At 38.5% G+C, this 15,751-nt stretch overlaps 1 protein-coding gene across 2 annotated transcripts in view; it reads left to right on the forward strand.

Moving 5' to 3' along the window:
* The window catches only part of LOC107502171 (mucin-2), an 81,329-nt gene that overhangs the window by 3,845 nt on the left and 61,733 nt on the right, over window positions 1–15,751 (forward strand). The window contains exon 1 of one of the 2 annotated variants that reach the window (XM_036230059.1): window positions 2,280–3,099. The exons of the other annotated variant lie outside the window; for it this stretch is intronic. The gene's annotated coding sequence lies outside the window, so the exon portion shown is untranslated. Of the gene's footprint in view, window positions 1–2,279; window positions 3,100–15,751 lie in introns of those variants that run through there. 2 annotated transcript variants of the gene reach the window in all.

A 15,751-nucleotide genomic window follows, 5' to 3' on the forward strand; every position in this document is an offset into this window, starting at 1 on the left:
GTAGAAAGTGTTTATAAATTATCAACAAAGCTCAGATTGGGGAGAGATGAGATAACGGAGATTCTGGATCGCCTTGATCCTCCAGAGCCCTGGGGACTTTGGCACAAGAGCTGGATTGTTCACATTGTTAAGAATTGAGTGTCATGTAAGGCACAAAAGTCATACAATGCTGGTCCAGGTTTGAGGACTGTGAAAATGATAACCAGGACTTGGTTTAGGTAACTTTTACTTCGGTTCACTAGCATAGTATTCCTTTCTCTCTCTCTCCCCCTGCTCATCCTTGCCACTACCCATCCCTCCTCACTCTTTCCCTCCCTCGCTTCTTCCTTCCCGATTTTTTACTTGCATTAATTTCATATAATTTGAAAACATATCTCCTCTCTCACATTTATACTTGATATTTAAAACATTTTAATCATAAACTTACATAGTTGTAAATGATGTAGCTGCCAGATTATTGTGTATCATATATGTGCTCTAAATGTATTTTTGAAACCTCAGGTTTGTTATCTGTTCATAAAATATGCCCACCATGTAATTAATCAACAAAACCATTCCTTCTTGTCAAATCAGACTTTCTTTCTGACAAAAACTGGCATTCTTCATCTTTTTTTCATTTCTATGACAACCACCCACTTCTTAATTCTAACGCTAAAGTGGAAGGAAAAAGAGAAGAGCACAAGTGATATATAGAGAGAATAAAGGTTTGGAGGACAAAATTTTGCCTTGAGTGTGTCACTTGGATGAGTAAAGCTTTACCTTCTTCAATATTTCCTACCCTCCTATTTCGCTTTGCCCTCACAGGATTCTTCCTCAGGGGAGATGCTTTCTCAGATTGCCTCTGTGTCCAGTGACATGGAGGTTTTCCAACCTGAGGTAAGGCTCCAGAGTAAGATTGGGTGAAGGCTGAATTATCTCTATATGAGGACGGAAAGGAAAATTATGAAAGAGGAGGTGGCAGGTGACCCTGCCCCACATCAGAGGCCTGCCTAGGGCGATAGCTTTTAGAAAAAGACATGGAAATTGAGGATCTAGGATCTAGGCCCATGTATCCCCTGAAAATCTTCCTGCGCCCTAGAATACTTGTACCCAGTTAAAAGACCACTGATGAACTAGCTAGAAAGCAGTGGAAAGAAGGTATTTCTTTTAAGTTCATGGTTAGTGCAGAGGTTCGAGGCCTTGGTTCTTTCTCAGTGAGGCACTCCTAAATTTAAAGCCCAAGTTAAATGGTCTCACAGCCTACGTGGGGGGAGAATCTGCTGGGGGAGGAGCCCAGAGCTGGAGCTCGTAGATATTTGTGTCATTTTAGGCTTGTGGCAGGAGGGTGGGGGCCCATCATCAGCACCTGGGGATTTATCCTATCACAAGAGAAGGAAATTCTTTTTGCTCCTGAGTTACGTTCTTCTGCCTTATCCTTCTCTCTGTGTTATTGGGTCCTTCCTACTTCCCCCAGCTGCCAGGCTTCAGTGTATCAGGCTGATCTATACCTACCATATCCTCCCTTTGCTGAGTCCACCAGTTTCAAGGAGAGGAATGCTACCCCCATCCCCCTACAAGGCAGTAGTCATCCCAAGTGAGTTCCTACTCACCTTCATAAAATCTTTTCAATCCTCTCAGCTGTTAGAGAGCTGTAAGACAACTTTATTCTGAGCTGTCAAGATGTTTTATCTCTACTTCAAGAGCAGAAACTCCTTGGGGTAGGTTTTTCCTTCTTACTATTTGTTTTTGCTTTCTCGGCAGTATCAAGAATCGGGTGTCACATGTAATAGGTGTTCAAAAAATATTAGTTGAATAAATTAAATAGAACGTGACATAATATAAAAATAAATATATGAGCTATGCCTTGATAAGACTCAGGCCACAAGTATAGAACGAGATTCATATAAAGAAAAATAGAAACATCAAGTTTACAACTGAGGTTTTTAGCAGTTGTAATGTTCATTATTGGCTACGCATTATTGATGATGAAATCCGTGGCATCCCAGTGGATGGCTCTGTATTTCGATGACATTTTGTGGTTAGGATATATCTGAAGCCAGAGGTCTGAGACTGAAGCCACCCTGCCTCTGGGCATCAGAGGGCGCCCACACACCACCAGAGTTTTGCAAACTGTGTTAGTCTGAAGTTTCTGTTTTACAAAGGGGATAGCTGTGGCTCTATATGAAATTCTGCAACATATTGATTTCCTGTAGACTTCTGGGCCAAAACAAAGAAGGGTTTGTTTAATACACGTGCATGGAAACCTGATTGTAAAGCACCTAGTTCAGGCTATACTGAAGGCTAAATCCTGTTTCTGTGAATGCAGTGACACTGTCTTTTCCGGCTTGGTCTTTGTGCCTTTTAAACAGCTTCCTTCCAGAGAAAGAAAACTAGAGGGAGGGGGTGTTATCTGGACTTGAGAATCACTGCTGACCTTCTAGAAACCCAGGGTAGAAGTACTTTGGGTAAATCACTTTCCCTGCGCGAGCCTTGGTTTCTTCATACATGGAATGAGGACCCTGCCTCAGTGGTTTCAGATCTCTAGGGAGGTGAATTTTTACTATGTCTTGTCAACTCTTGTCACCTTGCTCTGCAAGAACTATTGTGCCTTGATCTCTCCCCTCCTGTTTGCTCTCTATTATTCTTGGGGTCTCCATTTGCAGTCTGTAGGGATGAAATGGTGAAGAAAAGAGAAAGGCGCTGCCACTTACCACCTGAGCTACTACCCTCTATGAGCCTCAGTTTATTTATCTGTAAAATGAAATTAACAATACATACTCGGAAAGGTGGTTTTCAAAAGAATCGAACAATATGGTGAACCAATATCTCTAAATAAACAACAAATGCAAACTAACACCAAGAATATGAGTCCGAAATCTTCATTGATTCATTTTTAGTTTCATTATTTCTAAGCCATCACATTTGTTTTTCTTCAATTGGGGTGGCTCTTAATGATATGATTATTTTTCCATTCTTTTATGAAACAGATATTTATTGAGTGCCTAATATACTCCAGGCACTGTATTAGGCACTGCTGAGAGATCAAGGCGTGATAACAAGAAGAACAAAATCTCTGACTTCATGGAATGCATGTCTAGTGGCAGAGTTAAATATAAACAAGTAAGTAGATATAATAGGTAATCACAAATCTTCATTAGGAAGGAAACAAACAAGTGCCATGGTTTAAAAAAAATAACAATGAGGGGAGGGATATCTTAGGGTGGTCAGGGAAGGCCTTTTTGGGGAAGTGAAATTAAAATACAGAAGAAATGGAGATGAAGGTAAATACCTTCCTTTGGAGTAGGCTAGGAAGCAATCCATGAGCACCTGCTATAAGATTTTTATTTTTATTATCCTTAAATAATGTAACTGTTTATAATGTAATAATACCATCCATTTTATAACATTTGCAGGTTATGTTAACATTTCTTTAGGATATTGCATCAAATGTATATTTTTACTTTAGTACTTTACTTTTAGCCTGGTCCATGGTAGGTACCTGGTAAGTGCTTATTATATGAATAAATGGTTACAGTGATCCTCCAGAGTAGGCAGGCAGGTATTATGGCTCCATTTTAGGAATATTAAGTGACTTGTCCCTGGCCTTATGGTTCATAAGGGAGTGGCCCTAGAACTAGAATAATGATTTTTTTTTTTTTTTTTTTTACCTTTACTCCAGTGTCTTTTCAGTATTTCAATCTTAGGAATTAAAGTCTCATCTTTATTTTTTATGGAAGTTCTCTTCAATTTATTAGAATGTTTAGGTGAAGTACTGTCTATACATTTGACAGAAAACTGGTACAATTTTGTAGGGGATAAGTTGATTTTCAGTAATACTGGTGTTAATCCGAATAGAATTATCCATACCACCTACACTCCACCCATAAAATTTGGGACAGGTTTATACCTGCCAGTCGCTGATTCTTGGGCATGTTTGACAAACCAATGATTAGGTCCAAAATTTCAATGCTTCTATGAGCTGTTATTAAAGAGTGATTCCAAAGCTTCAGGAAGGATGTGGTGGCAGCATCATACATATTGTAGAAATCAATATTTTAGGAGTAGGAGCTGGATTTCTTCACATTCCCATCTACTTTGTAGGAGTGGGAGCTACTTCTTCTTTGCAGGAGATAAAGTTCAGAGAGATCTCACATGTATCTCATGTGTTGGTGGAGTAAGTAGGTAACTACAGAAATGCTTAAGCAGAACAATTCAAAGATATGATCTCTGGTCAAAAAAAAAAAATCTCTCATGGAGATCTGAAATGCCACCCAATGGCTTTGCTTCATTTTAAGTAGAATCTTTGCCTTGCAGCCTTTTTTTTTTTTTTTTTTTTTTTTTTAATACAAATATATTAATCAACCACTGTGCTAAGTTCTGGGAGAGAAACAGAGAATACGAGTTTTTCTGCCCAAGAAATGAATTAACAAATTAATTCATTTATTCATTCAATAGGTATTTCCTGAGCACACACTAAATGTCAGATACTGTGCTAAGCTCTGGATGAATCAGACAGCTAACATATTTTGGATGCTCACTATGGGCAGACATTGATTGTTCAAATTGCTTTTCATGTGTTAACTCATAGATTCACAATCCCCATTGGTGAATCAGAAATTGAGGTCCAAAGAAGTCAGGTAGTTTACCTGAGGCCATACCGCTAGGGAATAGTAGTGAGAGCATTAACAGGGTCACTACCTTTGAGGAACTCACAGCCTATTTGGGAGGACAAAAATATGAAAAGATGAACTGGAGTCCAACAGGTCTGTGACCGAGGGATAACCAGGGAGGGCTCCCAGAACTGGCTCCCTGGAGGAGCTGGGAAACCATCAGCAGGTGGGAGACACTGACGCAGGATCCACAGCTTAGTCACAAACACTCTAAACGCGGAAAAGCACCTCTTTTCTTCTTCACTAGCTTCTCTGCTTTGCTGTTGCAGTGTATCATGCCACTGAAGTTACTTTAATAATGCAATTTTTAATTATTTTAAAAGTAATCTAAATAAATTACTGATTGAAGCAATGAATGACAGTTGGGTTTGTAAGATGTGGCAGGTATGCCATACAGAAGAGTCTCACTTTATGATCTTGCTTTTCTTTCTCAGCTTCTTTAGTTCTCTGGGCTGGTTGTCAGGGCTGAACCCCAGTGGAAATCTTGAGACACTGGTAGCTCTCCCAGGACCACGTGAACCTGATTATAACCACTAGAAGCAACTTCAAGGGGAAAATGGGTGGGTTAATTCAGTCACACCAGCATGAAACTTTATCTGTTAATTCTCTACGTGCTCATTGTCCCTTAGTATCTTGCGTCTTTCATCTTTTTTCTTTGAAGAATAGTGTCACTGCTTATTCCTGCCTGTTTGTGGTCTTAAAGGACACAGCTCACAGCCCGCCTCTTTAAGGAAGGCTTCCCAGGCCCTTAGCACCAGCACGGGTCCCCTGCATGTCAGCTCCTACAGTGCTTAGGACCTGCACCATTCATCTCACAATTGAATAGATGCTGCTTTGATTGAATAGCTGATGTTTTCATATTGTAACTTCATATTTCAGATATCTTCACACTCAGTACCCTTTTCCTTGAACAGAAGCTTCCAGTTAGTTATACACCTAGTTTAGGACTTCCTCTAAGAACCAAAGAAATCTTGAATGTGCACCTGTAAGTTTCTCTCCTTTTACGTTTGTAAGCAAGCAAATTTTCCTAGTCTTCTTTTGCTTAAAAATCAATTCCTTTGTGATTAACTGCTAACATTTTTGCATAAACTTTATTTACATTTAAGTTACAAAAATTTATAGGTATCAGCATGATTGTTGTCCCTTTTGAGAATATATGCATTATTTTGTGTACCCTTTAAATTTTTATCATAAAATACACACAACATGTAATTTACCATCTTAACCATTGCATATCCTTTTAAAATCTCCAGCCTTTTGAACTAAATAATCTAAATACATTTCTTTATTTTTATACTTCTACTATTTCATAAATATATAGGGCTCTGTGTATTATTCAGTAAATGTATCCAATTGGAAATTCTTGCCTCCTTTTTGCTGTTTTGTGAAAGTGAAATACATGATAAATAGAAACATCAGGAATAAATTTACATAATAAACTCATTACACTTTAATTTTTGTTTTCATAATTAATTCTGGATCATGAAAGGCTTAAGTGATAAGTTCCCAGTTATGGACGACTGCATCAAGCTCATCACATTGTTCTTTTTACCTGCACCCTTTTCTAGGTTTTAGATGTTGATATTCATGGCTGGGCGTGAATTATTTTTGGCATTACATTGAATATTGTGATTTAACATCTAAGTAATACTAACTATATGAATACTATCACTAGTAACTAATACATGTCAAGTATACCTACCATATTTCCCAGGGATATTCTAAGTAATTTGCATAGATTGACTAATGCAAGCAAAACATTAATTCTAGTCAGTTCCTGTGCAGAGTAACAGTTAATACTTTCAAATGAAGTTAGACCTACAATGGATGTGGGTGTCTCTCATCTTACTCCAAGTTTGTTCTTGGGATAAAAGGCACATATGTTAAAGCTCACCAAGAAGTGGGTGAGTAGCAAACTAACTAGATTGGAAATCTCTTGAATTATTTATTTTTGATGCCCCAAGTGTTACTTATCATATAAATGTCTGAGAAATAAATTAATGAATATTACTTGATTAGAGCCCAACAAAATATAGCATTATGATCGGCTTTGAAATGGCAGGAGAAACAGCTGTGCAGGGAGCCAAGTTTGCAGCTAGAACTTACCTGCTGTTAGGGAGGGAACTGTTCCTGTCAAGGAAAAATTTAAAGTACATAGTATTGGCTTTGTGTATGATTGCAAATGTCAAAATTCCATTAATTTGATTTTTAAAGTTTAAAGTATTCTGCCATTTGGTTACTAAGTATATGAATAGAATGACATTTATTCTGCTTGGCTCTCTGTAAGCTACACATGCACATTTGTTTGAAGGGTATCATTTATCCCTTTAATGAGAATTTTGGGAGCACACCATGTTGGGCTGAATAGGACTTGTGATCCAAAGGAAAAGAACGTACTCTGAAACTTAGACTCTAGTGGAAGACAGACCTAATCTATGTGAAATCTGAAGTTATAATGAAAAACAGACTGGGATCAGGTGGCAGTGAGTAATACAGACAAGACACTACATCTCTAGAGTCCAGAGGAGGGAGAGAATGATCAGCTATGACCTTAGGAGGAAGGTCAGGTTCTGTTTAGGCTTCGACTACAGGAAGGGGAAGAAGAAAGTCCTTTAGGAGTGGAGGTATATTGTGTCCCAAAGCAGGAATAAATAAGGTCTGTTTTTTAAGGAAAGATAACGATTTATTTTTCCTGGCCTTAGTGAGGATTTTTTTTTAAGATTATTTAATGAGCACTTACTATATGCTAGGCATTGTGCCAGTTATTAATATGCATCATTAACTAAATCCATAATGTAGCCCTATGAAGTAGCTATTATTAACATTTCCAGATGTGGACACTCAGGCTAAGGGAGGTCAAGGTCATACAGCTAGTTAGTATTAGAGTAGACACTTGATATCAAGTCCTCTATCACAAAAGTGTGTGCACTAACCCATCTGTTTCCAACCCAGTTTGTCTAAACCTAGATGTAACCTAAGTGTTAATCTCTCTTTGAGATTTCTATTCCTTTAGCATAGTTAGGGAAAGGTGGGTTTATCTCATGTTTTTCCTGAGTTATTTCTCTGTAGCGCATGTTCTTACTCATTTTTCTCAGCTTGGCCCTAGGATTCTGCTTGTTTCATAGTGCCTGGACACTACAACTGTTGTCCTCATGATATGACGCTTTTATACTAAGGTTGGCTTCAGCAGAACAGTGGTATGAAGAAGGACCCAGCATCTTTTACTGCTCTATTACTTAATTCTTTACCACATCACCAACATGAAACATCACTGAAGGAATAAACTGGAGATGACCTTAGTTTGGATGGAGGTTTAGTTGTGGAAACAGAGACCTGACATTAATAACGCTTCACTGCGATGGAAATTTGTATCTCTACCATATAAAAATCTAAGCTTTTATGGTGGCTCTCCTTCGTGACAGGAACACAGGCCCAGACTTCTTCTACCTTGTTGCTCTGCCATTATGGGCAGCTGCACATAAGGTCCTAGCTGGCACACCATCATATCTACATTCCAGTAGTTTTTTAAAGGAAAGCCTGGAAGTTGCACGCATCACTTTAATAATCATCCTATTGGCCAGAACATAGCCACATGTTCCTATGTAGCTGCAACGGAGGCTGGAAATGTTGTTTGTGTTCTGGGTGGCCAGATGGCAAGCTTAAATGCAAAGGTCTATTACTATGAAAAGAGGAGAATATTGAGGGATAGTTAGCAATCTCTGCCTCAGAAGGAATTATAGCACAGGAGAAAACTAGAAAACTTAGATGATAAATATGGTTCTCAGAGTCTAGTAGAAAAGACCAAACTTAAAATCTCTTTGAGGGGAATGCTGTTCCCTAACAGACATTGTCCAATTACAATCTTTGCTTTCTTTCCAATGTCAGGTGTGCCTTTTTCTTCTGAGAGACAGGGGAACGGAGAGAAGGGGGAGGGGAGAAGAAGACTAGTGCATATCTCCATTCTTTTAAAGGAAACCGTGTACTCCCTTCTACAGAAGTAGTTCTCACCTTCAGATCCCTCCTCCAGCACTATCTTCAAATGCAATAACCTGCAGCCAGACCTTTGGCAAATTCTGGGTGTTCGTCCTAGAGTTACCCACAGTGACATGAGCAGAAAACTCCAGGGTTAACTTTTGTCGAGATGCAGTTGTGCCTTTCATTCTCTAGCAGATCATAATTAATAAGATATATGTGGGCACTCACACACACACACATACACACACTCATATCCCACTCATAAGAACAAAAATCATTCTTAGATTCGACCTACTCTAAGTCCAAATTAATGAAAAGAGATGCTTTTTAAGGTTCACATCTGCACAGACACCGCTGCTCATAGGAGTAGTGTGAGCTCTTCCTTATTCCTGGGTGACTCATTGTTCTTTTCAAACATTAGGGCCATCTGTCCCTAAGGACTACTGTTCAGCTGTTTCAGGAAGCTTTGAAATTACACTTTTTTCTCTATGAGTGTACTCCTGTCTCCTAAGCTAATCTAATAAGATCATAATAAAATAAAACAGACATATTTACTTGTTTTCAAAGTAAACCATAGTATCCGAGTGAGCGTGGTAGTTACAATTATATTTCTATTTCTTTTTGATTAATGTTCTTTTATGTGGGCATTTGCTAAGCTTGTGCATCCTCCAGGGATTATAGTTTTTCTGGTTCGATGCAGCCGTCTTTGACACGTCCTTTGCACTTACTTCTATCTGCGATGCCACCATGGATTCCAGCTCCGCTCTCAGCTCTCATAGAGAACGTGTTGCATCCGTCCTGTTAGCTGCTAAATAGTTTATCTAAAACCTTGGCTTGCCTTCCCCCAACAACTCTGTTCCTCAGAAGTTCCCCTCTAGAATCAGCACGAATATCTCAGGTAGAAATATTATATAGAAATATAAAACTTGTGACAATTATTAAAGTTACCAGCTTTTCTTTTCCTTTCTCTTTTCTCTTTGCTTCTTCCTTTCTGAGCAAATGAGACATTTAACTACAATGACATTTTCAGAATTTACAGATAATTCGGATCTAAAAAGATACTATTTGTGTTTAAAATGACAAGTTGAACAGACATGAGTGTTACAAATGCTGTCCAAGTGGTCTTCTGCTTTACATCGTCAGCTGTTTCCATTTCAGAAGCAAAGCGGAAGTGAATATTGACCCTGCCCAGCCCCTGGCAGCAGGTTCTGAGTGTCCACGTAGTGGTTCTCAAACACGGCTGTCCATTAGGATCACCGTGGGAATGTTTAAAATGCCAGGGCCTGACTTACTCCCAGGGCTTCAGGATTTAATAGCTAATTTTAGTGTGCAGCCACCTTTGCAAATCTGCTTTCAACCTTTCATAGAGCTATTTTTGGTAGGATGCAATTCTGACTTATTTAAAAATTGTTCTAAAAGCACTTATGCCAGGCTGATAGAATAATTGGTGAGTAGCATTGAGGAGCAGGTTGAACTAGAGATAAACTTGAAATTCCAATCCCTCTGGATCCAAAATGAAGTAAGACACAGGTGCATTGCAGGATGGGCGACAAGATGAGCGAGAGGAGTGAGGACACTGCCCAAGTGTGTAGATGCAGGAGGGACACGGCGCAGGGGCGGGCTCTGCTACTCTAGTCCTCTGAGGTAAAATTCTGACCATAAAGATTTAGATTTACTATGTGCTTCGGTAAAGCACACAGGTTGGAGGGCTCCCAGGTGCCAGAATAGAATTTGAATTCCCTTCTTTCAAGCATCCTCCTGTTAGAGCTGCTTGGGTAGCCCTGTGTGCACTGAGGGGCTGGGAAAATGCAGATTGGGCCCACCCTACCTCTCCCCATGCCCTCTTCTCTCTGAGCCTTTCTGCCAGGGGACCACGACAGGGGACCATGGACAGTTTCTGCTCAGACAAGGGAGACTTAAATTTGACCTGGACTTCTAAATTTTGCTAAACCACTATTCACAGCTGTACCCTTTGGTTTACTACGTCTCTGCTGCAATCCAAGGATTTTAAAGGGAGCTTTTAAAAATGGGACAGATGGAAGTGGAGGACAAGAGAGGAAATTCAAATTGGTCACTTGATCTGTTAAAATTTGGAGACAAGGCGTCAGCTAGTGACGCCTGGGTGAATAGTGTTAGTACTGTTTCAATTTTCTCCCCAAAGGTATTTTTTCTCTTTGTAGAGACTTATTTGGTGTTTTTCTACATCTGCTTGCTCTTCAATAATTGGTAAGTTCTGATGTATGTCCAGATAGAATAATATTAAACAACTGTGTTTTGGCTCATATTGCCTTTCTGCCTTATAGTAGTCTGGTTGAATAGACCATTCATTTTTCATTTAAATACAGTACAACATTGAGTTTGGCCTTTCTCTAGTTGTTTTCTGTTGGCCATTGGAGGCAGTGGTACGTAAAATTTATACTTGCTTTGGAGCCTTGTAGTTAAGGGTTCAAACCATTCCCTTTGAAAAAATTTTAACATCTCTGAACCTTAGTTTCTCTTTTATAAAATGGGGATAATATAGTCTTTATCTTATAGGGTTGTCTTTATATTGCTGTTTTAAAAATTATTAGTTATTTTTTTAAACCTATTTTATAATGCTGGAACAATTCAGGTAACATTTTAAAAAAAAGTAACTCGAAGTATAAAATAAATATCAATGCTGATGTAAATACATAATTGATTAAGAAATGAATGGAGGGAGACTAAGCAAATTTCCTGTACAGAAGAGTCACAGATAATTCCAAAGACCAGTACATTTTTCAGTCCTAGGTCAAACCAGCGCCTAATGGTAAACAAAAGAAGCAGTAATTAAAAAACAACCCAGGACATCCTAAAGAAATCTTAACACCTAATGGTAACAGGTTAACATTGGAGAGGTTAGGGATGTGGGAGGGAGACATTCTCTCTTCAGAGAGCCATTAAAACAACGCAGATGACTTTCTGTTTTTGGAAAGGGGAACCCTTGAAGTTTTTTCACCTTTGTTTTAAATGATTTTTAAGCTTGTAATTCTATAATACAGTGTTTTGGCTGAGTCTTTTTATTTTTTTCCTCTCAGAAAAATGAGGCTGGCGTAGTTATGTTTTGCTGACCTCTACGAGAGTAAACGTAGACAATGCCATTTTTCCTCTTTTTTTCCATCCTTAGCCCCCACTACCATTCCTGAATATTATTTTATGGGTGTTCAAAAACTATTCTTTAGCTAAAGGACAAATATTTTGCAAAAGTGAAAAATGTGTCTTATTCTCCAAACGCTGTTTCAATTCCTATTTTTGGTGAGCCCTGGAAAAGATGAATACATTCGAAGGTGTGAAAGGGATCAAGAGAGGATCTGGGATAAAGAAGATGGTGGGTGTGTCAGGGATTTCTGCTCTTTTTAAGCAAGGCCTCAGCCGTCATCACCTCTGGCCGGCTTCCCTCCCAGGAGAGAAATCCTATTATCTGGCAGCTTTGTACCATGACTGCGGGGCCTGTTGGAAGTTTGTATTTGCATAATGCTTCTTAATGCATGCTTTCCACTTTTCATCCTTTTGAGGATCCAGTCTTGTTAAATCTTGTTTAATGTGAAATAGTTTAGCATCTGTGTCTTACTATTTCCAAGACTTAGGAGCAAAAGTAGTGTTGAAGGATAAATGACTGAAATATTAACTGATTGTTTTATTATTTTCCCTCCTTCTCTATTAGAGGACTGTAGCCTTATCTCGGGTTTTATTTTTGATTTTTTGGCTCAGAGATTTTTGTGGGATGGCAAGGAGAAGCAACTCTCCCTTCCCCTCCCTTCCTCTCCCCTCTCCTTCCCCTCCCCTCCTCTCTTCCCTCCCTTCCCCTCCTTTCCCCTCTCCCCCCACCCTTCTTCCCTTTTTCCTTTATTTATAGTTTCATTCTTTGGAAAAGACTTGATGATTTTAAGAGCTAATGGGAATGTTCTATTAGGAGAAGAGAAATAGATAAGGCCTTTGAGGACCTAGAGAAATTAAGGTGGAAGATTCTCTCCTAAACTGATAAGAAAGAGGTTTAAAGTCTCATGGGAGTAAGAATAAATGCAATGTCTTGGCAGTGTCTGAGGGTTGGGAAAGCCCTAGAAAAATAGTACCCAGGGGAAGTGTGATTTTGGACTGCCAGTTCAGGAAAAGATCTCTAATGCACATTAATGGCAAGGAGACTAGGGCTCCTGCCCTTGCAGGACCACTCTGGGCTTGGAGAATAAGGGTTTTCACCTAAGACTCTTCCATCCTTTCTGCACTCCATGTGACCTCATCAATTCTGGTGCAACCTGGGGATGGAAGGGGTGCTCATAGTGACTGAGATGAATATACAGGCTCTGTGCCATATTAAGTTGATTAAGAAGCAGTAAAACAGCAATATTTCTTGGACACCTGAGCTTGTGGACTGAGATTCATAGCTGCTCTACTAGAATGAATTCATGGCTAATTGATTTGAGGAGAAAATATTGATCTTTCACACCAAAGGCAAATGTTTGAGTAAGCCCCAATAAAAGCAGAAATTGTGTGTAGCTTCTTGTATTAAGGGGGAAGAAAAGTAAAAAGTATCAGTAAATATATAGGGTTTTGTTTTCTGCATAACCTCTGGGTTTCTTTTAGAGAATGTACATATTTTGAAGTTCTAGGGGTTTGAAAATCATTTGGGACATGGTTTGGGGTGTGAGTGGAGAGAGAGTCACTGACTTTATTTTCCAGGTGTCTTTTCCCTTCCACATCCAACCAACATCTCATTGGTGGAAAGAGCCCCGGACAGGGAACCAGGACCTGGATTTCAAACCTCGGCCTTGGATAAGCCATTTTACTCCTGAGTATGTAAACTGGGGGTGTTGGCATATCTGAGAGTTCCCCAATCGTGCTGGTTAAGGATGGGGAGCTGGTCGCGGGAAATGTGTAATGTGAAGGACACTGGGCTTGCTTTGAGGTCCTAGACTCAAAGTTTGGTTTTCAATATTTAAATAGCTCTTATGATTTCTGGAAAATTATATAAGTTTTTCAACCCCAGTTTCCTAAACTGAAAAATACCGATAATTTTTTTTGTGTGTGTGTGAGGACAAAATGCAACAGTGTATGTGGGAGTGTTTTGTAAATTATAAAGTACCACACAAATTTAAGACTTTATTAACAATCAGTAAACAAAGGTTTTGAGAGCCTGAAATGTGGTGCTTGGGTCTGGAGGAGAAATGCAGAAAAGCCCAACATGACTTAGTCCTCAGTGAACTTTCAGTTCAGATGAGGACAAGACTAAGATATGTGAAACACTTAGAGGACACTTAGCAAAGGAAAACTTTTTAAAAAGGTTTATTGTGGCAGCATAAAGAGCTAGGGCCAGACTTTTGTATGTTGTTCAAATCTTATGTAATTAAAGTAAATAAAAACCAATTATTTACCAAGTCTTCTAAAGTCTATTAAAACAAACCCAGATCTATCTTTCATTTAATTTTTTTTTCTTGGAACTTTATATATTATAGTTGTAAACAATTCCCATCCTAACCCGAGAATACAGATAAGCTTCTCTGCACGAAAATCTAATGTCTGTTAAATTCCAGACCAGTAAAACTTCTTACCTTTCTGATTTCTCAAAAATGGCTTGTATACTGGGTGTGTGTCTTTTAGGAAGGAATGATAATAAGTGTCAGGCATCATCACACTTTATATAACCTATCTATTCCTCACAAGGGTCTTGTGAGGTAGGTGCCATTATTATCATCAGTACCCTATTTTATAGAGAGGAAGCTGAGGCACAGAGAAATTAAGCACAAGGAGCTGCATTTGAACCTGAACCTAGATGGCCTGACTCCAGGGCTTCACACTTAACCTGTTTCTCTGTTGCCACCAAATCACAGAAATATATCTAATTTCTTAACCTTTGCTAACAATGAAATTTATACACTATACAGTGTAGATTACTCAGAGTTCTTAAGAATAGTTTTATTCAGAAACATTGTTTTATTTCATTTAAAGTGAGAATACCTGTGACAATCTGTTTGTTCACTGTTGGAGCTATCAATAAAGACAATATCCCAGAAATACTAGTACTTTTCTTTGTGTTAAAGATTCTCTAGAGTGACAATACTGGAATCTTGAGTCCTAAACTCACATGTAAGTGACAATTAGAAGAGGGGAAAAAAAAAGAAATGAAAAAGGAAACAATAAAATGAGATCTTGAAAAGATAAAGTGTAAAAACAACATATGTCAGATTTATTTTAACACAACTCACTTGAATTCAGTGCATATTATGATAGCTGAGTTTCCAGAGAATTTTTTTGTTAGTACATCCTTTCATTTTAAAATTTTTTTTAGGTATTTGCATGTCAAAATACTTATCTCTAGGGCAGAAGTAGATTCCTATGTACTTTAAAATAAGTCATTTGTATAGCAAACATGTTGAATGAAAGATATTAGGTCTTTGGCCAGAGGGTTCTATTCATGAATAGTTTCTATTTGTTAAACATACTCACATATAACTAAATTATTTTTAAAAAATATGGAGAGCTGTAGAAGCTATACATGAGCAACAATAATAGAATTTTACAGTTGCGATGGTTGGGTATTTTATCTTTCCATTAAGCCCTACACACTTCAAACATTTAGGACACCTTTTGAAGAATGAGGAAGAAATTAGGGAGCACCTAAAGGTAATTATATTAAATAGTCAACAGCTATTTGTAATACTGAAAAAATTATGATATAAGGTGGCAAGTTTAGATGGAGGAACTGGAGTTTGCTTAAGGAGAACTGGATGGAGTTTCAGAAAATTTGAGAAGTCTTAACAGTTATTCTAGGTGCTCAGAGTGCATCAAGACAGATGGGATCAAGACAGATGAGGCCCTGCTCTCTTGAGGCTGACACTCTAGTCTCTCCCCAATGCTGTTCTCATTTTCTTTATTTTCATGGCCCTCTCATCAATAAACCTTTGTCGACAAAACCATTGTTAGCAAAGGTGTTCTATTTTAACTAGACTTCTAACCACTTTCTCCCTTTATTCTGTTTAGCACATGGCTACCAAATAAATCTTTCTAGTATATTGCTTAGCTGAATATCCATACAGTGAGGGCAATAATGCCACTTACCCCTAGTTAAATGAAACTTGCAGGTAAAGACTTAGAACAGTAAATTCCCATTAAAA

The sequence above is a fragment of the Rousettus aegyptiacus genome, unplaced genomic scaffold, assembly GCF_014176215.1.
Source record: "Rousettus aegyptiacus isolate mRouAeg1 unplaced genomic scaffold, mRouAeg1.p scaffold_m13_p_12, whole genome shotgun sequence".
Lineage (NCBI taxonomy): Eukaryota > Metazoa > Chordata > Mammalia > Chiroptera > Pteropodidae > Rousettus > Rousettus aegyptiacus.